Source organism: Phasianus colchicus, chromosome Z (assembly GCF_987193195.1).
Source record: "Phasianus colchicus chromosome Z, bPhaCol1.hap1.1, whole genome shotgun sequence".
In the NCBI taxonomy this organism is placed as follows: Eukaryota; Metazoa; Chordata; class Aves; order Galliformes; family Phasianidae; genus Phasianus; species Phasianus colchicus.
The window spans coordinates 78,444,177-78,467,814 of record NC_143476.1 but is presented as its reverse complement, the minus strand read 5'-3'; the positions used below and the strand labels follow the sequence as shown (position 1 = coordinate 78,467,814).

The 23,638-nt window shown below is 38.7% G+C and overlaps 1 protein-coding gene across 3 annotated transcripts in view; it reads left to right on the top strand.

The window, feature by feature from the left end:
* The window catches only part of GHR (growth hormone receptor), a 129,650-nt gene that overhangs the window by 40,658 nt on the left and 65,354 nt on the right, over window positions 1-23,638 (top strand). For 2 of the 3 annotated variants that reach the window (XM_031609596.2, XM_090131290.1), the window contains exon 2: window positions 8,601-8,685. The gene's annotated coding sequence lies outside the window, so the exon portion shown is untranslated. Of the gene's footprint in view, window positions 1-3,522; window positions 3,791-8,600; window positions 8,686-23,638 lie in introns of those variants that run through there. The other variant, XM_090131291.1, reaches the window with a different exon arrangement.

Genomic DNA, 23,638 nt, shown 5'->3' with positions numbered 1-23,638 from the left:
GTTGTTGCTGCACAGGTGCCAAAGTTTGTGACACAAGAAATCTCTTCTGGTTCTCTGTCACCATGAGAGTTAGAGACCAGTGACTCCGTGTTTAATTGTTACTGAGAGAATGAGGTGAATTTGAAATCTTCCCAAATGCAATATTGGATTCTGAGATAAAATGCTGAGTGCCTTCACTGCGAACTTTGGAAGGGGATGTGATTGCTGGTTCAATCTTGCTTCACATTCAACTCTGAGAAGCTTTTGAAAATGTGTACAAAAGTAAGACTAAAATCAGCAAGCAGCCAGTTCTTGAATAATCTACAAAGTTTGGAAGAACATTGTTAAGAGTCTGCTTAGAGCTCCCATGGAGTTCCTAAACAGATATCTTTAAAATTTAGTCTTTGTTTGTTCTTTTTTGTTTTTTGTTTGTTTGTTTGTTTGTTGTTTTTTTTAATCAGAAGTTACAGAGGAGAGTTGTAACAGAAGTAAATTTAGAGTATGGAATAAATAAAGTATGTATATATTGTTTCTTGCTATGTAACTTTGAGCACTCATCAACAGTTCTGTTTTCTTCTTGTATCAGGGAAGTCTAAGACATATGGAGCTGAAAGTAATCTATATGATGACAACAGTTAGCTTTTTTTTTGTGGCAGAAAATGGAATGGCTGTTTTGGGATAAAATAACCTGAACTTTTGGGGTTTGCTATTGAATCATGAGAAAGCTGAACAAAGTGGCCACTGCCTTAGTTCAAAGATAGTACATCATTTGAAACCATTTGAGCTACTTGAGGAACTCATAAAGCCAGCATTTAAAACCAAAGATCCATAATAATGCTTCGAATAGCAGCTGCATCACTTAATGACTAAATTACATTAGAACGTAGGTTAAATTATATTCAGTTTAATTTGTGCCAACAAATTTACCAAATCTCCCTCTTTGTGCTCAAAAACACTCTCCTGAAGTGTAGATTTACCCCATTTCTGAAAATAGAGAGGGAACAAGAGCCACATAGATTTTAACTTTGACCATGTTATATACTGAGATACAAATTAGCTTAAAATAAATCTTGTATTTCTCCATTTTAAGTTCTGTAGTTTTGAGTTCTAAACTGTTCGCGCGCTGTGTTGATTAGTCATGAGTGGTTTTGATCCAGTAAACTTTGTTTCTGTATTCACAGTTTGCCAAATACTGACATATGCTATGTGTTTTTTTGTAAAGCAGTGATTACTTTGGCATCACACACTTAATAGGTGATTTTCTTAATATGTAAGAAAAATATTTTCTTCTACCTTCTTACAGTCCTGCAGTCCCTTGCAGTCTTGCAGTCTCTGAAGCACACTTTTTATCCTTGCGTTTGTTTTATTGTTTAGTTAAAATTAACAGCTTTTCCCCCTATTTTTAATATATAATTTTTGTATTTAGAAATGTTTAATCAAGAAGGAGTGGTCGATGATGGGAGAAAGGGAAACTGTATTATTCAAAATCCTGGCATTTCAGTTTTCACAAAATTATCTGGAGCTGGCTGATTATGAGTCAACAATGTCATTCTGATAGAGAAAATACAGATAAAGTTGGAGGTACAAAGCTAAAAGAAAACTACATGAAGTAATCTTTTCAGCTTAGCTTTGGTAAAACCTCAGACTGCTATGCAAGATCTGGGCTAACTGAAAGTTATCAGCAGTCTTTAAGGCCTGACTGATTGAAAGAAATAGTTTTGTTTAATCTAGAGAGATAGTGAAGTACAGTGGTCCTTGCATAAGTAAAGGACTACGAAAAAAATTAGGGAACGTACAGACAAAAACACATTCAGACATACAGACAGAAAAAAAAATAAAAATAGAGGGATTGATTTACATAAAGAAGGACTTGGGATCTATATGCAAATAACTTTCATAGTGGCACAGATAGTCATGCACTGGGTTAGATTTCCTGGGGAGGTTACAGAATCTTTGAAAATCTTGTGAAAAATGTGTGTCTTTGTCAGTCTTTTCTGAAATCCAGTCAGCAGAGTTGAGAATCAGGAATATTAGACATTAGGAAGAAATTATTTACTATGAGACTGCCCAGATAAGCAGTTGATGCCTTACCCCTGGAGGTGTTCAATGTCAGCCTGGATAGGGACCTGGTCAATCTAATCTAGAGAATGGCAACAGCAAGAAGTTGAGACTTTTAAGATCATGTCCAACCCAAACTATTCTCTGATTCTGTGATACCGCGTTTGAAAAGCAAGTTGGATGTAGGTTTTGTTCATTCAGCTTCTAGTAAATAACTGATATTTACTTCATTTCAAGTGTAGTATAAGATTTTTTCTGTATTTCTGTTTTTCTCAAGTTTGTTTGTCTCTTAAGGGTGCATATGAAAACTGGCTAAAATGATCCAGGAATGCAGTTTTCTTCTCAGCTAGTAATTGGTACATCCCCGTTAATTTAATGTAAAAGTTCCCCTTCTAAGTTACTGATAATTCAGCACCAGTTTCAACTAGTAGAGTTCTGGATTTCCAGCTGCCCAGATCTCCAGATACTTTGCAAGTTTTTCATAATATTCCTTCAATTCAAAAACATAAACAACTGTGGATGAGAATATGGCACACTTTACTCATGCAAGGCAGCCTGAATTCTGCTTTGATAAGACCAAGCACAACATTGTATGTAGTGTTAAGCTTACCTATGAAGTTTGGACTACTCATCTGTTCACAACCTTAACAGTGCTGATGCCTCATTTTACAACCTAAAAAGGTGTAATAATTCCTGTTTTTGGCTCTGTGCTAAACTCCTGAGATCTCCTGTCCACAAAGCTATACTTGTGTAAGCATAATACAGTATAAAATACATATTCACCTTTCATCCCTACTGTGAGTGCCAAAACAAATACAAGTTGTTCCTTAGCTTAGTGCTGCTAAGGTGTTCCAGTTATTGTGATGTCAAGAAGGCAAAGACTGCCAAGTCTCTCTGAACAGAAATGTGGTTGAGTGAAGTATTTAAAATAAGAAGGTCAAGATTTATTGTTAGACCTCTACGGATATGAAAGGATTGAGGGGGAGAAAAAAGGCTCTGACTGGGAAAAAGAGTATGATCCCTCATTCAGGGAATGCTGATAAGGTAAGTGGAAGGGCTGAAGAAGGAAAGAGGAAAAAAAAAAGTATTTAAAAGAAGAAAAAAAAAAGACATCTGGGTAGAGAGAGGGGGGAAAAAAAGAAAGATAAAAAAAAGGCAAAGAGATTAGAAGGGTCTGTTGTATTTTGTTAGTGTTTCCTTGAAAAACTCCCCTTGCAGAGAAAAATTTATTAGAGAATTTTCAAGGAGTCACCTCACAGAGGCAAATAAGGTTGTTCATCTGTGGGTGTGAGTTATTGTGTTACAGAAATAATTTGAAGCAGTAAGAAGTTTGAACTTAAGAAGAATGGAAGGGCTTAGTAGTGCATGAAAGCTTCTTCAAAGAGAATATCTGAAAATATTTGAAAATTTCCACTGTTTGAAAAATTGTGACTGTCAGGAGAAGTCCACAGTAACTGGAAGAAGGAAAACACTGCTTCCGTGTTCAAGAAAGAGAGAAATGAAGACCTGGGGAACTACAGTCCAGTGAGACTCATCTTTCTGCTTGGAAATATCATGGAGCAGATTCTCCTGGAAGAGATGTTAAGGCGCAAGTGAGATGAAAAGGTGGTCTGAGACAGCCAGCGTGGCTTTGCCAGTAGCAGAATGTGCCTGACCATTCTGTTGGCCTTCTCTGATGGAGTGACAGCACTGGTGGTGGACAAAGGAAGGGCAATAGAATCCTGTGCCACATCCTTATCTCTAAATTGGAGAGGTATGGAATTAAAGGCTGGAATATTAGGTGGATAAAGAATTTGTTGAAAGGTTACAGACAGAGGGTTCCGTATCAAGGTGGAGGCCAATCACAAGTGATGTCCCACAGGGGTCTGTCTTGGGACCAGTGCTCTTCAACATCAGCAACATACTGGAATTGTGTGTACCCTCAGTAAATTTGCCTACATTTAGGTTAGATGTTCTGAAGAAATCTTTTACTCAGAGACTGACAAGTTGTCCAGAGTGGTTGTGGGTGCTCCACTGGAGTGCTCTGGAGGCATTCAAGGCCAGGTTGGATGGGGGCTTGGGCAGTCTGATCTAGTGACTGGCAACACTACCAATGGCAGGGGGGGGGTTGGAATGATGACCTTCATGGTCCCTTCTTACTTAAGCTATTCCATGATTCTCTGATTTGCTATGGATGTCTTGCAGCAAAAAATTAACTCCTGGTCAGTATTGAATATTGAGTTTAACACTGACTGACCTTCTGCTGAATTTTTCCCACTGATTACACGTTTGAGCCTGTTATGCTAACCAGTTTCCATCATCCGCTTCCCTGTGCAGTACTTCTTTGGTTTGTCAGTGAAAATTTCAGAGAAGAAGGTGTTGGAAACCTTGCTGAACTCAAGATAACATCTATTGTTTTCCCCTTATCCAGCAAACTAATTATTTCACTGTAGAAGGCCATCAGATTTTATATTTCCTTCATAAATCTGTGCTGACTACTCACAATTGCTTCCAGTACGTTGTATGTTTCAAAGTATTTTTGAGGATTATTTTCTCCATTACTTCTCAGAAGATCAAAATGAGATCCCTAGGGATCAGGAGTAATAATTACTAGTCCTTAGTTCTCAATGTTCTGCATCTTTCCTTTCTTGAAATTGGAGTGATATGCATCCTATCCTCAGGAACCTCTCCACATTGCCCTGACCTTTCAGATGTCATTGGGAGCGGCCTTGCATGCAATGACATTGACCAGCTTCCTCAGAACTTTCATGTGCATTCCTTCAAATCCCATGGACATATATATGCATGTGGCTTATTACAAGCATTCAGTTGTATTTTTTATAGCTAAAGATCGAACACATATACATGCCTCCTCTTACTTCTCTGAAAGAGTAGTCAGGCATTGGAATGGGCTGCCCAGGGAGGTGGTGGATTCACTGACCCTGGAGGTGTTCAAGGAACATTTGGACGTTGTGTTGAGGGGCATGGTTTAGTGAGAACTATTGGTGATAGGTGGATGGTTGGACTGGATGCTTGTAGGTCTTTTCCAACCATGCTGTTCCTGTGATTCTGTAATTCTGAATCCAAGCATGAAGCTGGTTTTGATTTTGCACACTTTTGTGTACATGCTTATGTAAGAGTGTGGTATGTAAACCAGACTGAGAATACTTTGCAAGTTCTCTGGACAATACAAGTGACCACAAGTTAATGCTGGGCTTTCGAGTCATGCTAACTGTGCATTTTCAGCCATAAGCCTAGATCATTCATCTTAGTTTTTAGATTCAAATTTGGTGCATGGGTCAAGTTGTCTACATAAGTTGTAGCCTTATTTTGTTCAAGATCAATTGAAATAATACTGTAATATATTGTCAGCATGACTGTATAAATGTGCATGTATACATGTAACTATAAAAAGCAGACGCATTGCCTTGTGATTGGAAGCATATATAAATGAAGTGACAACTCTTAGCCTCTCTAAATCTTAGGGCATTGTCCATCCCATTTCTTATATTGAGAAATAACACTCTAAAGTAAAGAAAGGCAATAGCAGAACATAGAACTTATATGCTGGTTTGTACCGTTTGTATCTGTAGTTCCTTATCTCTTCAGTCTGAGGATGACTTTATAAAGTTAACAAGTGAAATGGGAAAACTTGAGCTGGTAGTGAGGCCACAGCATTTCCCTTTATTCCAATGACATTCAAGCCATAATGCAGAGTTAGTGCTCTCTGAGCAGCATTGTATTGGAGCAGTTCATTTGATGAAGAGGAATAGTAGGCTGTACACACAGTAAGATGTCTACCTCTCTGGTATGGCTGAAATTTCCATAAAATCCATGAAATTCATATCCATGAAATCTCCCATCACTGGGAGGCAATGCATTGCATAGGCTTTCCCTTCAAGCAAGAGCTTAATTTTAGTTAGCTCCCTCTGTAGGCAACAGGTTCCTTCCTCCCTTCATACCCAGTGAAGCACCTCATTCTGCCTGCCTTGAGACCAACCACAGAATGCTATTTGAAAACCCATGATTGGTTTTACAAAGATGGAATTGTTTGAATACTGTTTTGAAGACTGAAAAATCTTCTGACGTGTTTGTGTCCGTCTCACATTCTCAGGTTTATTATTCTCTCAGGTTAGGCGCTGAGGAGATGGAATGGACACAGATCCTGACATCCCAATAAAGAATTGCATGTTTTTAGTTACGAGGCAAAGGAATCCTGGATGGGTCCCATTTTGACTCTGTATTCCAATCCTTTTGTTTGCCACACAGATTAGCATAAATAACTTTTACTGTGAAAAAAAATGTGAAAAAAATCATTACCTTTGCAGTTTCTTCCTGTTAATCCATGTTCTCCTTTCACTGAAGTTGCAGTTTTTCTAAGAATCATTGAAAACATGGCTGCGCATTATCTTGTGTGCAATACTACCTCTTTTTCATACGTGATAAAGAGTCAGAATCAAGTGCACATGTGATTGTCTTTCCGCTTGTTTGGCTTGTTCTAAACTGCAACATTGCAAATAAGCAGTGTTGTTGCATGGAATCCCTGTGCTATCTCCAGTAGCTACCAAGAGTGAGACAAAATATTCGGAGTACAGTTAGTTAAGCAGAAATTAGGGCATGTCCTTTTTGTTGCCTATAAAGTAACTAAGATCTTCTCTGCTATTGAGCAGGATTTCAAAATATTTTGGAAAGGCTGCTGGAAGAATTTTGCCTTTGCCTTTGTAGTAGGGTTCTGATTTTGTCACATGGAGATCATTTCCACTTGCTAATACTGTACCAAGTGTTTTGAAACAGGAATTTGTCAGTACTCCTAGTTAACCTGCTTCAGTCAACAGCTGCCTTAGTCTTTACAGTTTTGTTCAGCCTGAACTGTCCTTTATTGTAGAAAATGAGGGTTGTGGCTCATGGATCAATTTTTGTAAGTGAGATCTTTCCAAAATTTACAAATGGTTTTAAGAATCCTTATGGGATGAGGTTAAAATGGGACAGTAAGATCCTCAACCTTACAAAATGTGAGTGGGCTCTTTCTGTGAGGTGCAGTATTAGTTGTGCTTGTTACAGAAGGTGAAAGAGGTAATAAGTAAAGGCATATCATGTCTAGTTATCTTGTTCCACGGCTTGTATTTGTGGAGAACCATGATTGCAGATTTCACTTCTGCTATGATACACACCTTGATTTATTTTCACTTTGATAGCTACTACATATTATTCTTGATTTTTTTTTATATATTTTTTAATGGAAGATTCCTTCTCATGTCACCAAATATTTCTTTAATCTTGTTCTATGTTCAATTCAAAGATTTTCCCATCTGATAGTTGTTTGTTGTCATTTTTTTTTAACATAATTACACAGTTTTCACTTAGCGTTTTACAAATTGCACTGAAGAGTATCTGACTAATACAACATTTTCACTCAGTCTGTCTCATTTTACATTCAGATCTTCATTATTTAGGCATCTATGCATACATTTAAAGAAGTTCTTAAAAAGTTGGAAATTCTGTGAACATAGATGAAAATTTCTGCTGTTCTTTCTGAAGCCAGTACTAGCCCTCAGCCAAGGGAAACTCTTATGTGACATACTAACTTCTTATTAAGGCTAGTGCAGTGTGGCCCTGTGTGTACAGTCTGAATGCATGCAGTTATTTCAATGCTTTTTCACAAGCTGCTTCCTTTTTTGGTATTTAAAGAGCTTGATACTGTGAACTCTGGTCTTTGAGGGGTTTCTACCCACTAGCAACCAAATTGTTATGAAATAATCAATGAATGTGGGCACCATTGCCAACTTTTCAAAACTCTAAAGAATGCTGACTTAGAATCATGTAGGTTGAAAATTACCCGTAAGATGATCAAGTCCAAACCATCAACCTAACACTACCAAGTCGACCATTAAACCAAATCACTAATGACTTCTTCCTTGGGAAGAAATAAACCTTCATATTGAATTAATAATTATTTTTATTTAAATATAGAAGTGCCACTAGTTCAAGACCATTTTAGATGCTGCTGCTTTGCCAAATACTGCCGCAGTGGTAATGTGTTTAGTAATTCTGGACAAAACAAATGCCTTGGAGTGCTTCATACTGTCCTTCTAATGAAAAACACAGTGTTGCTTTCTTAAAACTAGCTGTTCATAAGTTTCTACACTATAGTTTACTGTCTAAAATATTAGGAATGTGATATACTCATCCATATCCTCTTCATGATAATTCCGCTTTTTCTTTCCAAACCACCTTACTTATGCTGTAGATATATTGATAATGAGTGTTGATAGGTCTTTCTGACTTCTCTTTGCCATTTAAATCTGTGTTGGTACATTTTAATGTCAAAGTTAGTGTTGAGTACTGCTGCTTGGCAAATCCCCAGTGACAAAGGGATTGCAGGCAGCTGCTGGTTTTTGAGTGAGAAGCCCAGGTGCATCTCTTGGTCCATTATGGAGGCTGCCCAGCTGGAGACTTTGCCCAAGATGCCTTTCCCATAGAAGGACAGTGGCAAGACTCCACTAGGATTTTGTTCTGTCATCATTCCACCATTATGTTAGAGCTCATCTGTTGTTTTTTTTTTTTTTCCCCTTGATTTTGTGTAGGTGCTGGGATGGCTGGAGAAGGCCACATTTTGCAGTTGAGCTGAGGGACGTGTGAAGCATCATCCATCCCCTGCTGACATTTGAGGTAGTGTTTTAACCTTTTTCTTACCTTATTTATTACCTAAATTACTTAATGATTGATGTTATCTAAGGATATGATGAGTAGAGCCCTGTAGTGCTCTGCATGTAATCCTTACAAATCCTGTGATTCATTCCTGCAGAAGACCATAATGGTAGTATGTAGTATATGGAATTTTGATTGAGATTACAATCCTTAGCTTAGTTTCCTACACTGTACTCTTACTCCCCCCAGGGAAAAAAACAGAAGTATTTGAATTAAGGCTATTCAATTCCATCCTGATCTAAGCTGATGTTTTCATTTCTACTGAGCTTTTGAGACAAGTGACTTAATAATTGATACAAGTGTTTGAAAGCCATTTTTTCTTGTCAGAGAAAATTTATTTTACTGTGTGTCAGTGGCACACTTTTCATTTATGGAGTTATTTAAACTGTTGATTGCCTAATTTTTTTGAATGCACAATATTAAAACAAGTGGGAAAATGTTCCTTATTATTCCAGGAGAGAGAACTTAGAAATCTGTTCTAGAATATAGTAGATAGAAGATCTTTGTTTAGATGACACTTAAGTGGCATCTAGTATGAATTATTGTAGTGATTCTGATTCATATCTGGAATGCATTTCCACAGACTTAATCAATTTACTATCGAGGTAGAATTTTAATAAAACACTTCATAGAAATATACTGTGATGCAAGATTTGGGAAGAATGATTGCTTATGCTGTGGAACTGAAAAGCTGTTATCTAGCTTTAAATGACTATCTAAGACTTTACAGCTGCTATCTGTGTACAGTAACAATTTTATGATTGTTATCATTTAACTTAATTGACTACATATATATAAATGTACACAAATACAACATTATAAATAAAAGAGAAATTCAAGAGATTCTGATATAACAGGTGGAACACTCTATGTCCTTTTAATGTTTCTGAAATCAAATGGTTGAACTCTGAATGTATTCATTGTACTATGAATCTACACTCAAGAGACTTTTATAAGGAAATATCAATTCCACTAAGAAAATAAAAAGGTCAAAAGAGTGAAAAATTGCTTGTAAAAATAAAAAATAAAAAAGTGTGCGTAACCTACTGTCAAAAGGGACCTTCTCAACCAAAATCTTTTTTTGTTGTGGCTACCATACTTTCTCCTAATAAGTTAAGCACCCTTAAAAACAAATTTACGGATGACTTCTTTCATCTTATAGCTGAATTACGGCAATACAGCCATGCAGAAAGCTGCTTCTGTGCATTCTTTTCCTTACTTTTTGTGCTGAGCAAGCTAGTTATGATCCGGCTAACTGCCTGGTCTTTATTCCTCTACAAACATCAGTGAAAGAAATGTTTTAGTTTTCAAGTGCCCAACTTGAAAAGAGAGTCTGGACAGGCTTCTGAGCACTACTACTGGTACAATGTGTGGTCTTGCCACCTTGTTTTACTGTGTTGTGTTTCAGTTTGCTGCTTGTAAATGAAGGCTGGTAAGATTTAACTTCCAGAAGAGATGAAAGCAGTCTGATCCTTGGGAAATGCTGGTACTCACATAGCACACATGCCTTACCAAAAGGCAGTTCAAACCTGTTGCATTCAAGTATGACTCTGCATTAAAAGTTATAGGGATTCCCAGGTAGTGACTTCCTGAGTCAAGTAATTGACGGCCCCACTGAGGGAAATGTAATTCTGGACCTATTGCTCACAAACATAAATGAACTTATTGGTGATGTCAATATTGGAAACTACCTGAGCTGTAGTGATGATGCTGCGTTTGAGTTCGTGCTCCGGAGGGACATGAGACAGGTGAAGAGTAAAATTAGGAAGCTAAACTTTAGGAAGGCTAAATTCCAGTTCTTCAGTGATTTACTCAACAAAACACATGGGAAACTGTTCTTGTGGGCAAGGGTGCAGAGCAGATCTGACAGATCTTTAAGGAGGCATTCCTAAGGGTGCAAGAACTCTCAATCTGCTGGTTAGCAAGTCAGGAAAGGAAAGCAAGAAACTGGTGTGGCTGAACCGGCAATTGCTGGTCAAACTGAAGAGCAAGAAGAGAATGCACAGGTAGAGGAAACAGGGACAGATTCCATGGGGAGAATATAAGGAAGCAGCTAGACTGTGTAGGGATGGGGTCAGGAGAGTCAAAACCCAGCCTGAACTGAACTTGGCTAGGGATGACAAGAAGAACAAGAAAGACTACAGGTACCTCAACCAGAAAAGGAAAGCCCAGGAGGACGTACTCCCCCCAGAGTGATACAGACAAGCTGGTAATAACAGACAAAGAGAAGGCTGAGGTACTTAACAACTTCTATGCCTCTGTCTTCCTTGATAACTGCTCACCACACAGCCCTCAAACATTTGGTTTGGTAGGAGGGGATCGAGGAAACAGCATCCCTTCCACTGTAAACAAAGATCAGGCTTGTGGCTACCTGAGGAACCCAAACATCCATGAATCTATGGGTCCCAGTGAGATGTATCCCAAAATCCAGAGGGAGCTGGCTGATGTAGTTGCCAAGCCACTCTCAATGATATTTGAGAAGTTATAGCAGTCAGGTGAAGTCCCTGAAAGAAGGCAACACCACGCCCATTTTTTAAAAGGATATAAAAGATGTGCCCGGGAACTACTAACCTGTCAGTCTCACCTTCGTGCCAGGGAAGTTCATAGAAAAGATCCTCCTGGAAGCTATGCTAAGGCAAATGGAAGTGAGAACCAGCATGGCTTCACCAAGGGCAAATCCTGCTTAACTAGTGTAGTGACCTTCTGTGATGGTCTCACTGTATCAATGGACAAGGGAAGAGCCACTGATGTCATCTCTCTCAAATTCAATAAGACCTTTCTCTCTAAATTGGAAAGGTATGCATTTGACGAGTGGACTGTTCAGTGGACAAAGAATTGGCTGCAGATCCAAGTCCAAAGAGTGGTGGTCAGTGGCTTTCTGTCTGAATGGAGATCAGCGATGAGTGGTGTCCCCCAGGGGTTGGTACTGGCACCAATACTCTTTAATGTCTTCATGACATTGACTAGTGGAGTCAAGTGCACCCTCAGCAGGTTTGCAGATGACACCAAGCTGTGGGGTGTGATTGACACCAGAGGGATGGGATGCCATCCAGAGGGACTTAGACAGGCTTGAGCAGCGGGCCCAGATGAATCTCATGAGATTCAACAAATCCAAGTGCAAGGTTTTGCACCTGGGTCAATGCAACCCTCATTACCAATACGGCTGGGGGATGAAAGGATTGAGCACCGCCCTGTTGAAAAAGGCCTGGGGGGTCAGGTGGATGAGAAGCTGGACATGTGCTAGCAACGTGCCCTCACAGCCCAGAAGGCCCACTGTATTCTCGGCTGCATCAAAAGAAGCATAGCCAGCAGATCGAGGGAAGTGATCCTGCCCTTCTACTCTGCACTGGTGAGGCCTTACCTGGAGTATTGCATCCAGATGTGGAGTCCTCAGTACAGGAGATACATAGACCTGTTGGAGAGTGTCCACAATGATCTGTGGTATGGAACACCACTCCTACAAGGACAGACTGAGAGAGCTGGGGCTGCTCAGCCTGGACAAGAGAAGGCTTTGGGGAGATCTGTGAGTGGCCTTTCAGTATCTAAAGGGGAGCTGCAGGAAGGAAGAGTACAGACTCTTGAGCAGAGTCTGTGGTGATAGAATAAGGGAAAATGGCTTCAAGCTCAAAGAGGGCAGATTTAGGTTAGATATAAAGAAATATCTTTTACAGTGAGGTTGGAACAGGTTGCCTAGTGATACAGTGGATGCCTTGTCCTTGGAAACTTGCGAGATGAGGCTGGATAAGGCCTTAGGTGACCTGATCTAGGTGTGGTGTCCTTGTTCATTGCAGGGAAATTGGCCTAGATAATCTTGAGAGGTCCCTTCCAACTCTAAGGATTTTATGATTCTAAGGTATAAATTTCTGTGGTCCTCTCTTATTTGGTATTTTTCACTAACTAGTCTAGACTAACTTGACAGAAAACATTTTGACAGAGGGAACAGTGCCTCAGTCTTCATAGCCAACCTGGCTTCTCATGACTCTTCTGTCCTTGAAATTTGAAGTGAGGGTCAGAGAGCAAAATCCCTCCCAGTAAAGTGAAGAGTGTCTTAGACCACCTTGTGAGGCTGAATGTGTACAAGTCTATGGGGCCAGATGGCATGCATCCCAGGCTTCTGAGGGAACAAGCTGATGTGGTTGCCAAGCCGCTCTCCATCATATTTGAAAAATTGTGGCTGTCAGGCAAAGTCCCCGGTGACTGGAAAAACGGGAAACATCACTCCCCTTTCAAGAAAAAAAGAAAGAAAGGAAGATCTGGGGAAATACAGGCTTGTGAGACCCCCCAGGTCTGGTCTGTCTTGCTCTTCAACAACTTTATCAACCACATAGACTATGGGATTTAATGTACCCTCAGCAAGTTTGCTGATGACATGAAGCAGAGTTGTGCATTTGACGCAATAGAAGGGAGGGACACCATCCGGAGGGACCTGGACACGCTCAAGAAGTGGGAATACAATAATCTAATGAAATTTAGCAGGGCCTAGTGTAAAGTGTTGCACTTGGGTCAAGGCAGTCCTACATACAAATACAAGAACACCACTCCTACAAGGAGACTGATAGAGCTGGGGCTGTTCAGCCTGGACAAGAGAAGGCTCTGGAGAGATCTGAGTGGCCTTTCAGTATCTGGGAGAAGAACTCAGAGAGAGAAGCCCTGCAGAGATGTACTTGGGTATCCTGATGGATGAAAAACTGGACATGAGCCATTGCTGTACTCTTGCAGCCCAGAAGGTCTGAGCTGCATCAAAAGAGGGGTGGCCAGCAGAGACAGGGTGGTGATCGTCCCTCTCTACCCTGCTTTTATGAGGCCCATCTGGAGTACTGTGTCCAGGCCTGGGGCCTGCAAAATTGAAGGATGCAGAACTATTGGAGTGAGTCCAGAGGAGGGCCACAAAGATGATTAGAGGGCTAGAGCACTTCTCCTTTCCTAGGCAGCCTGATCTAGTGGATGGCAGCCCTGCCCTTGGCAGGAGAGTTGGAGCTGATGATCTTTTAAGGTCTGCTCCAACCTAAGCCATTTTATAATTCTGTGATTACTTCAAGGATAAGAAAAGGGAGATAATTCTGGCCAAGTAACTTGCAAATCACGTACCCATAATTTATACTATTTATGTTAAGCTAGTTTTAGGTTAAGAATTGGAAATGTGATAACTGTTGTCATGCAGATTAAATAAGAGCTGAGCCCTTCTATATTTACTTCTTGATACAGTCCTGGATTTACTAACCCTTGACTCAGGGTCGGAGGCAAGTTTACAGCTTTGCTCTTCAGTGAAATTGAGACTTGTAATGCACAGTGTGTGATGGGAAATATTCATCTGCACATTTTCTAGATTCTAGTATTCTGCTCTGAACAAGGATTTTTTTTATCCTAAATGAATGTGTTGTATTCTTTCCTTAAAAATTAAACAGATGCCTTGTTTTTTCAAATCTGAGATATTGAAAGTGCCCCATAGGTATGGCAAGAGTAATTTGTGCCTCACTGACATTTACAGTCCAATTGAAGATAACAAAATGCAGAGCTTGAATTAGATTTTGAGAGCGCTGGTAGTTCTGCTGAATATGCTGGAAAAAAATTAATATGTGCCAGAAGTAGCAGAGATGTTGTAAAATAACTGCTGTAAAATATTCCAGTAAGTGGCATTTCTTTAGCTGTTAACACTCAGCATCTACCAGGTCAGCACACCTCTCTGTCTTTTAAATACAGCTGTGCTAAGTTTTTTGCATACAACACACAGAGTATGGAAACCATTCATAGTGCTATGAGTGCCTGAGAAAAGCTAAGGATATGGAAATAAAATTGGCTCTGTTCTATTCCTCCACAGTCTGGAAAAACTTACAGGCATACAGGGCTTCTCTCTTTTGGCCATCTAACTTCAGGGAAGACATTGCCTAAAATGAAAATGTCATTGCGTAGATGCTGTATTGACAATGAATGTACCCATCAGTTTAATACCAAAATGCAGTAATACTTTTCTGATCAGGCCACTTGTTTAGTAATGTTAAGCTACATGACCGTTTCTGTCATGTCCCCTTGTTCGTGACTGGGATCAGATCCAAATCCTCAGTCAAAAGTGTTACTAGTAGACCAATATGTATTTAATCATAAAAAAGAAAAACACTCTTTTTTAGCTTTATGGTCATTCTTCATGTCTTCGTTTTATCAGTTCATCATATAATTTGGAGTGTTTGCTTTTTACCAGTTAATGATACAGTCATCAGTAGAACAATGTAATTTACTGTTAAATAAATAGAGTTAAATTCTACTGCTGTTGAGTCATATGGTAATGTAGACCTGAAATCAAAGTTAAGATTCAGTTTGAACAAGTCTGGCAAAGACAGGTATTATGTCCTGGCAAAAATCTGAAGGCAGTCGTGTTTTATTAACTATTATGCCTAAAATAGAAAAGAAACTAAGAATGCAAGCATAAAAGTATACCACAAAAAATATTTACTTTTTTTTAGTAAAATACTCTGTACTCTTTGGTGTAGCCACTTCTGTTCTGGCTCCTTGCTCATAAGATAGAATTCTGGGTACACGGCAACTCATAAATTTGCTGTTTGAGAATTATTTGTGGAAAACGGATTTTCCAGGCTAAATATAATACACTGAGCCAGTGAAAAAAGTCAGATAAATCTATGGAAGTCTACCCTCACATATGTTGTTTTATGTGCTTTAAAAATACGTAGCAACAAATCAAGTCTTACTCTATATGTATCACTGTAGAGTTTATTATGTGTAACTAGCAAAAATATGTCAGCATGGTCTGGTCTTTGCAGAAGTATGTGAGATGTAAATCTGAGTTTTGGAAATGCTGATCTCGATGTTCCAACTTAACTGCGTTTGACTCACTGTTAGCTGAGCAACTGCAGGCTATTTTACCCCATCCACACTCCTTGCCTATCTTGCAGTGGAAGCAGCTATTTGCTCTCACCATGCTTTTAAGCAACTCTGCTCTTTTCATCTTTTTTCTCTTGAAGGCACATACTTGCTCTTCTGCTTGAATTATTGACAGAGTCCAAGAAATAGGAAAAAGGAACAAAGAGAAGCAAGTGCTTCTCCTAAAAAAGCAGCACTTCCCCCCCCTTCACTGATGGCAACAGGAAGAAGCGTTCTCTACTTTGGGCTGTGGGTGGCAGGATATAATGAGGAAGAGTTCATGCAGGCTTCATGGATCTCTTGTCTTCCAGGTAGAGGTGGCACAAGCTGAATAGCATATTTTCGTGGGCAAGATCTGCTTTATTAACTACATGCCATAAAAATAAAACAAAAAACCCAAAAAACAACTTAAGGAATCCCATTCTTAAAGTAAGCTAGTCTTCAGTTTCAAATGCTTCTCTTTGAAGTTCTACCATCATCTCCATTAATTTATGCATCAGCTCCTACTAACAGCTGCTTGTTAACATATCACATGACTTTCAGTCACACCAATAAAGTAAATGTACTTCTCCCATCAGGACAAATTCTTCTTGGGGAAGAAGTATCTTTCAGATTGTAACAAATAAGCTGTTTGCTAAAAAATCACATACTATATTATGCAAGCTTCCTACTTACCATTGGTATAATACTTCAGCATTTCAGTCTCAAATTCTTCTTCGGATCCTTATTCAAGCATATGTACAAGCGTGCCTGGCGCTATCTGTAGCGGCATTTAGAACAGCTATCTGCATCACAGGTACTGAGCTCTGTTTCAATTATTAAGACTTAAAATCTAGTAAAACCCTTTAGTGTGAAGGGAAAGAGAAAGACACAGAAAAATTAAAATACAACTATAAGTGTTTGGTAAATGCTACATTTTGAGGACATTTCTGTTTTGTAAGGGCACAGTTGTTGTATACCTACTGTCTGAACTATTTGGGAGAAATCTGGCTGACCCACAGTCTGTGCTTTTTTGTGAATTCTCTGTGTTTTATTGAGAGCATCCGAGACTGGAGGAAAGCCTGCTTGTCTATAATTACAAGCCAGCCCAAACCAGACCTTTCTTACCAACAAAATAATTTATAGACCACTGTAATTCTGCATTAATTGTTCTCTGCAACCCATAGAACAGCTAATATTTGGATTTACTTTCTAATGTCTGAAGGAGTGTGGGGCTTTTTTTACATGTAGTTAAAGCACCATGTATCAATTTATATTCAGAGCTAGCTGATAACATGACTGATAAGCTCTCTAATCTTTGCAGGATCACTTATATAATCTGTGAAAGCAACAACAGAATAATATCTTCAAGTAATTCTGTTGAGCCATTATTCTTTCTAGCGTATGAGTCCAGTCACCTGTAATCAAGTTTGATTGCAGTGCAGATATTTGCAGGCAATAAATGAACTATAAATAAGGACTAATTTACACACCACAGCAATTCAAAACTAATGACTCTGTCTACAATGATATTCTGTGGGATAATTAGTGTTGGGAAAATGATCTATGGAGATAATGATTTATCTAGGGTTGCACTGCGGTGTGTACAAGGACTTAGGAACAGTTAGACCCACTGTCCTCATTGTGAATGCTGTTGCTTACACACAATTCAAGTGTGATTGCTTCGTGTTCAAACACGTTTTTGGGAGGAGATGGTGTGTATCATCATGGTAGAAGATGCTACAAGAAGGATGTGGAACTGTTGGAGCGGGTCCAGAGGAGGGCCACAAAGATTATCAGAGACCTGGAGCATCTTTCCTGTGAGGAAAGGCTGAGGAAGTTGGACTTGTTGAGCTTGAAGTAGAGAAGGCTCTGGTGATACTTCATTGTGGCCTTCCAGTACTTGAGAAGAGCTTATAAACAGGAAGTAGAGTGACTATTTACACAGTCTAGTAACTACAGGGCAAGGGGAAACAGCTTTAAACTAAAAGAGAGGAAATTTAGATTAGATGTTAGGAAGAAATTCTGCTGCTGAGAAGGTTGTCAGGCACTGGCACAGGCTGCCCAGAGAAGCTGTGGTTGCTCCATCCCTGGAGGTTTTCTAGGTTGGATGGGCCTAATTTAGTGAGTGACAACCCTGCCCACAGTAGGGTGTTGGAGCTCAGTTGTCTTAAATATCCCTTCCAACCCGGGCCATTCAATGATTCTGTGATCATTAGGATCTTTTGTACAAACAAACAAAAAAAATCATGTTTGAACTTACATGGTAAGGTCTTTCTAGAAGTGGAAGAAGCCTTGTACATTTCAAAGGTACTTGTGACACTAAATGTACTCAGTGTAAGAATTTTCTTTCTCATCTGTATGGACAGTTTCTGAGCGTGATCATGGTAGTGAAACTGAAAGCTGTAGTTTAGTCTGCATGGCCAAGCACTGAGTGGGAAGGTTACTGATACACTGATTAAAATTGAAAGGACAAGTTGTTGGGGCTTCTGCTTACAGGCTTTGTGAAGGCAGCATTGCCACTTCCTTCTTTATGGAAGGGGATGCAGTGGGGATGCAAGGCTGCACAAAAGAGCTAATGATCGTTTTATACCAGAAAAGACCCTGGTAGGGTTGTACAAATTTTTCTGTGGCTACGGCGCCATGTCCTCACCCTTGGTCAACTCATTTTTAGCATAGTGTGTGCATCTAATGTAAGTTGTGAGATCTAGCTTGATATAGTGTTTTGTTGAATAGCCCTCTTGAAATTGGCAAGAGTATGAGCAACAGTTCTGTGGAAGTGGATGAAGAATGAGGATCTCAGCTACCCCTTAGGGCAGGTAAATTGTCAAGTTTATCTGTAGACATCCATTTTCTTGTGCTCCTGCATAAAGTAACAATGATAGGAATGGAGAGATGTGAATGCATTTGTCTGCTTTCATTACAAGAAATGTTGAATTTGCTCCAAAGTTTCACTTTCTTTAAACACGATAGGCTTCCTGAAGGAAGGGATTTATCACATTCTTGGAAAGAGAAGTACTGCCACGTGCAGTCAGCCTGGCTTTTGCTGAGCTCTTCTGCATGTAGTGTGCATGCAGAACTGTGTCTGTCCCCTTAACATGGAGGGGAGAGATTTACATCCACTATACTCTAGTAGTTCCTATAGCTAAAGATTGTTGTATATTCTTTCTGTTCACAAGATAGAGCTATATATTTGTTAAGAAAGTTTTGCTAATTACTCAAGAGTTTCAGAAGAATTAGTCTTTATAATGGTTACAATTCTTAATCTCTTAATGCAAATGATTAGCTGTGTTGTGGTTTGTTGAGGTTTTTTTTTTTGATCCACTACAGCTTTATTATGAGATGGCTGGCAATAAATTCACTGTTCTCGTTAACACACTGAGGCAGATAAATCACAGGCTACAGCAGCTCTCCACCTGTTACTCTACTGCGGGGCAGTGGTGTAAATGTAGGCAAGCAGCTTCCTTTCCTTGTGTGAAGATGGATGAAGGCACTGAGCCCACTGTAGACTGTATGGAAAACATTGTCAGAAAACATTAAAAGATCTCTTTATAAATAGATTTGGCAAATTAGCATTAAAATTGGTAACCTTATTTCTATTGTTGATTGCTTATTTGACAGGAAGGTCTTAGATTTTTTATTAGTATTAGAGGGGCATGGGGTCTGAGTGAGCTCTTTCAGTTTCAGATACAGATTTTTAATTGCCATCTGCAATCACCAGCTGCTACCTTTCTTATTCCAAAACAGGCTTCCTTGGTGCCTACTTAGAAGATTAACTACATGATTTTCATCTTCACTGAACTAGTGACTGTTAAATAGGTTGCCGTGTCTAGGGACTATAAGCACATGCACACAAATTAAAAAGAAAAAAACACCTTTGTGAAGAATTTTTTCAGTACCAGTACTAATTGTGATGGCTCAAATAATGGCAGTGATATCACTGAAAATGTGATGTAGGAGAAAAGATGCATTGAGTCCTTAGAAGATAAAGACTCAGTAAATAAAGAAGATAAAGACTCAAATGTAAATACATTACATTTGAATTAATTCAGGTAATGAAATGAGCTGTTTTCTCTTTCTCTGTTTGGAAATACTGGACATACTAGCCTTGGAAAAAGAGCAGCTTAGCAGCTTATGTCCAATGGCTATTGGCTTAAAAGATGTTGATAGCTGTATCACAATAATGTGTTTAAGCATAAAGGCTCTAGACATCCTGTTTGGATGGTAGAAAAAATGCTGATGTGTTTTTAGACTACTTGTGATGGATATAGTCAACTTCTTTTAATGTGAGATACTTTATCAAAGCTTTCTTCAAACTCTGTATTTGGATATTCTAATTTCCAGATCTTACCAATGAAAGTAGAGGAAGAAGTTAACTGACTTTTTAAATCTTTGGACAGCAGTCTTCAGTGAGTTACTTGCTGCCTTATGAAAATGTACTTTTACAATGCTGCGTGTAAAAATATAACTTTTTTTCTCCATGATAGTATCATGTGATCTCTCTCAAGTTTGTGTTTACTTAGACAATTAAGAATGGAGCTCAGAATTTTTTGTGAGGTTATGTAAAGTGGCTTTTAACCACTTTTAAAGTGTGCAGTTGGTCAGAGCAGTGAGCTACTTTTGGTAGATGCACACAGTTTATATATTCAAATTTACATGGACCTAAAGCACCAAATCTGTGGGGAATAGAGCCAGGAAGTTAATCGTGTTACAGAAGAGAACTTCTTAAAAAGATAATTGTACTTGATATTTACTTGATCACTTGGTTGTAAGTGAAATCAATATAAATCGTATCTTAAAACTGGTATGAATTTCAGGACACACAAAGCTGCACTAATTTAAATGCACTTTTTACAGATATACCCTCTGTTAAACTAGTTAGTCATTATTTGTTGACCAAGCAATTGGCAGCATGTAAATTGTGGAAGCTTTCCTGCTGCTTTCTGCAGGTAACCAGTGTGAGTATGTAAACACTTAGAGTCAAAAATGGCCACCTAGAAATTCTGCTCCAGTACTTCTTCACTTACAAACTTTCATTTAATTCAGTATTTAAATAAAGGAGTTCTTTAATGTCTTACAGGCTTTGTTATGTGGTCTTTGGTCTGATTAGCAGCACATGAATAATGCAGCATTCAGTTGAACCATGTAATTAATTTGTCCCATCTTAATGAACTGTTAAGTAATTCCATTAGTTTCAGATAAACACTAGGGTCTTTAACCTGAGTTTTGCAACTTTTTGAAGTTTTTTGAAGATATTTTCAAGAGTGGAAGAGAAAAGCTTTGTATAAATACAATTAAAAATGAACTCCCTGCCTCCTGACAACAAATATACTCTGAGATCTGAAGGGCAAGCTTGAGTTCAAGGTGATTAAAAGCAACTGAGGAAAACTGCTTGACTGTAACCAAACCTGGATTCACCTGTGGTCAGCAGAAACTTCATTATTTATAATCACTTGAGTGGCAGCAGCTATCTCTGCCTATAAGTTGATCCTGTTGCAGAAAAGTGGAAGAGCTGAGGTGCTGATTTCTTTATAATAAGAGTTCTGGAGCCTAAATGGCTGTAGTTGCCACGTGCTTGCTAGTACGCTTGCTAATTTGCATGATGTAAATCCTAGCGTTTAGAGGGTGAGAATTATAATGCCATGTTCTTGTAGTATTCTCCAATTCTTACAGCTGAATTAACCTAGAAGAGCTTTTAGTAAAAGCTCAGCATAGTGTCTAAAGTCTGAATTCATTAAATAACATGCAAGAATCTATAACCGTTTGGTCTGTTACCAGTCTAAGTTTGTTTTAAGTAAGAGTAATTATATGACACAACTGTCAAGGAGGAAAAGAAATCAATTCTGGTCAAGGTGGTAAAGATGTCCATCACAATAGAGAAATAAATAAATTAAATCAGGACTTGTTGAAAACTGTCAAATTTTATCTTTAAATGAAGCTATCATATAGTTTGTATTCCAAAATGAGTAGTTTTTTATTTAAAAAAAGTAATTGTTTTTATAGATTCTGTTTCCAACTTGAATACTTACATCTGTTATAAAGGATTTGACTTACATAGAGCTCTAATTAAGACCATAAAATTGTTTCTGTTCCATACTTTCAGTTTATTATGAAGATATACTTCTTAATAACACGCAGATTTGCATCAAGCCATGTGTAATAACTGCAGCCCTGTGCCAGATCTTCATTCTTTCCCAGTGGTGCTGTCTTTTGTTTTTGTGAGTTTGTTGGGTTGTTTTGTGGTTGTTTTTTTTTTTGAGAAATGCGCCCTTTCTGAGATTTGTTTATTTGCAACGCATAACTTCTGTTTCTGTGGTATTATGTCTTGTTCTTTTCATATCCTGGATTACCACAGACCCTAGGTGAATGTTGTGCTATTCATCCCAACTGAGGCAATCATTTATTTATGTTTCTTAAGATGGTCACGTATATGGCACTGACAAGGACTCAATAAAAGCAGGCAGTCATCTAAGCGTTGATGGTGACTCAGCCAAGCTGTAATATCAGCACGCAAGCAGAGAAGTCTTTAGGTCTGTGGCAGCTTTATATTGTGTTGCTTTGAAGGTCTTTAATTCATTTCATCTGCAAATGACTCTGTACTGTTGGCATTTAGTGAAGTGAGAGTGAGCAGGCGATGTGATTTCAGCTATGTGTATTGAGCAAAACCTGGGTGAATTTCGTAATATAAGCAGGGAAAGAAGATTTTGCTTTTACTGCCACTGATCTTGCCATGAGATAGCTTGTAAGGAATGTATGCACTCCCAAAAATAAAGGTATTTCCTCCCAGAAATTCAGCAAGGGTATGCACATATATTTGGTATTTGAATACATTTGCTTTAGAGTGGCACAGAATTTAAGAGCCTGAATTTGCATTTGCTTCTTCTCGCATCCACAGGCACCGTGACCTCTTGTGTGCTTGCCTGTTTGAAATTTAATGAAATGGTAACATACAAAATGGCAACATACAAAAAATGTAAATCTTCTTCTCAGGTTAGTCCTTCATTCAGTTGTGTTTGGTTTGCAACAGAGAAGCCACCTTTGGTTCTGGAATAGTTGCACATGTGTTGTTTGGCAAGCCAAGTGAAATTGAAGGAGGTTATAGGGGAAAAAAAATCTCATATTTGGAGTGCTTGGAGTACAGTGAGTTAACGGAGATGGCAAAAGCAGAAATTCCTTCTTAGGCACAGTTTAATGAAGTGTAATATTTTTCTCTTTCCTTCAAGTCCTTTCAGATTCAGGAGCTATCTAAACATAAAAATTCCACTTCAAAGAACAGTTTTGTATACAAGTAGAACTCTTTATGATTTGCTCCAAAAATCAATATTGTTATCTGTCCAGAGTAGATACAAACCATTCAGTATGCTCTAACTAAACAATTTATTTTCTCAGGGATTTTCTTAGTCTAGCTTCCCCAGTCTGTGCTGACTGTGTTCACGTCCCACTGAAGAGTTGTGTTTAAATTCACTTGTGATTGACCTTACTCCAGCACAGCTATAGAAAAGGGCCAGGAATTTTTCTGTCCTTTTTATAACTCCTGGCTCTCCTTCTCTACTGAAGCAATTAGCCTGAGCTGACCTCTAGCCAAATGTTCCTGTGGTCAAATTTCAGCTGCGTTGAGGACAGTCAGCTGTTGTAATTATTTTTCTGGTTTTAGCTCTCTTCGTTCTTTCAAACTGCAGGAGCTAGGTAAGATATAGATTATTATCCTTTAGAATAGCATGTGTTACAGGCGCTGAAATTTCTTGATCTGTTCAGTAACAAGAAGTTTATTTGTGGTACTTGTTTTTCATACGTGTACAGACATAATTTTCGGGAGGTTGATGTTAGTAGATTATAAAAGGTCAAGTTTGCCCTACAGCTGATCAAAGGAAAAAAGCTGACTCTCCCTAGGTTAATGTTGCAGCCTCTGAACAATACTGCCCTTGTGAGCTTGCACAAGTGTTTTAGAGGAGCAACAGCGGGTTGTTACAAAACAGATATCTGAGAACTTTCAACAAGAAAGTTGTCCAATGGTGTAGCAGATGGTGCTTCAAAGGAATCTTCTCTGCAAAATCTGTACCAC